Source organism: Athene cunicularia, assembly GCF_003259725.1.
Source record: "Athene cunicularia isolate RWA chromosome 8 unlocalized genomic scaffold, athCun1 chr8_part1, whole genome shotgun sequence".
NCBI lineage: Eukaryota > Metazoa > Chordata > Aves > Strigiformes > Strigidae > Athene > Athene cunicularia.
Window position 1 is genome coordinate 24974809 of NW_020799109.1, and position 2117 is coordinate 24976925.

A 2117-nucleotide genomic window follows, 5' to 3' on the forward strand; every position below is an offset into this window, starting at 1 on the left:
AATGCTGTTAGCATGGCAGTTGGACTCTGCTTCCCTTTCCTCTTCAGGCTTTGGGATGCCTGAATGTTTTTACCTAAAAAGAAGGAGCATGAAACCACTTTCACTTGTAAGTGAGGAAATCAGGATCAAAAAACAAACCTCTAGATATATTGGTTTGGGTTTGAAACAACTTTTTTCCACATCTTTCTAAAAGGCGTCCAGGCTGGTTCTTGCTTATCCTCTTTGTGGCTCAGACACAAAATAAAAATGCCAATGTTTTGTATTTATTTATACATTGGCAGTAAAATCCAAAATCTGGGCATGGTTTATTGCTATCTCTGTCTCTCATATAGCTACTTTAAAGTTGTGCTGAATATTAAGTATCATAATTTGGAAGCATAGAAGAAATAACATCTGTTGTAACCTGAAATACCAAAAGTAGGCCTTTTCATTCCATGCCAGTCAGTAAATAAGTAACACATGTGCAGAATGTATTTCATATATGGCAGTGACATATTGGCAAAATATTCAAATTATAGTTTCATCCTTTGACCATTTGGACTCTTGACCATTAATCCAACTGCTTCCATTCATTCTAATGCTAATTCCTAATTGAATATAAGCAACTGATAACAAACAAAGCAAAATTCAGCAGCTGTAGGGATATTTTGCTAGTACTTTACTAACATACCTGAAAATCTTTAAAGTCTTTCAGAAGGAAACAGAGTTGCTATAAATTATACACTAAACTGATTTTATTGGTTTATGCCTCCAGTTAAGTCCAGTGCTGCAAATAATTCAACTTAAATACATTTCAGTGGTATCACACGGGATAAGGAAGTTAAAGACATGAATAAATGTTTCCACAACCAGGATCATATGGATGCAAGTTGGAAGTAGAAAGAGGAGCTTAAATTAGGGGGTTTTTTATCAGGGTTCTGCTGCCCATTAGCATTATAGTGTGCTGCATGGGACAGTGGGAGGCTAACAGCCTTACAGAATTTCTGCAGCACACCCTCACAAGTCAGGCTCAGTACACATAAATGTAAGTATTTTTCTTTTCATCTAACATCTCTGAAGCTGTTTGGGGTACATTTGCCCCAAGTGATGGAGTAGAGGTTTCATCCCTTCCTCCACCCAAGGTTCCCAGGCCTACAGCTTCCCCTCCCAAAAAGTAGTTTCAGGCTGTCAGAGGGTGGGATGCATATGAGTGGGAAGGTGTCTGCAGGCCCTGTGGAAGCCGCCGCCTCTTGCATGGCTGACATAAGAGCTCCACGGAGTACAGGCCCAGCCTGTGTATGACTGACCCAGCACCGTGCCAGGGAGAGGCACGAAGGACCGGGACCTCAAGGGCCAGGATCCTGTTTCAGCATTTATTTTCTAAGCAATTTTAACAGGCATCCCAACTCTGTGCTGGGAGGAAGGGTGGAGGAACCCCAGCTGCAAAATGGAGCCGTGAAGGAAAAAAATTGAGCAAATCATGAAGCATTCCTTTTCTTATCAAAAACCTACCTTGCCCATGGGTCCACAGGCAGCCTGGGGACAGAGCTGAGCCATACAGCGACCCTGCTGGAGGCAGGGCTGGCAGCAGGCTGAGGTACAGCAAGCCCAGGGGGGAGGGGGGCCTCAGGCCTGAGCTTAAATTGCACCCCGGGCTGTGGGTGGTGAGGGCCCAGGGGCCTGCGGCACCTGTCGGTGTCCTCAGCTCAACAGGACTGTTGGCTGGTGCCACATACTCCATGTAGGCCTGAGAATTAATAAAAGGAATAACAGTTGCTTGTAAGGTATGTTCAGCTATTTATATGCAGTGAAGGATTTCATAAACAAATGCAGGTTGTGCTAATAAGGCTGCCTGTGCGATCCTGCATGAATTGGTTTTACACAGGCAAAAATGATACAGAGGAATCACAAATGTTCAAAGATACTGAAAGAAAGTTGTAAAATAAGCTGGAAGATTCAGCTTGCTTGAAGTAAGAAGTTTTGGTAGTGAAGTGTTATTTAATTTAATGGCAAAATTAATCAGAAGCTGAAGAGAGAAGCCTTTGGAAATTAGTTATTGGAAAGTCTCCTTCCAAAAAATGGGTTACCCTGTACTTTTCTAAACACAAACAAATAAACTCTGCCCCCCTGCCCCCCCA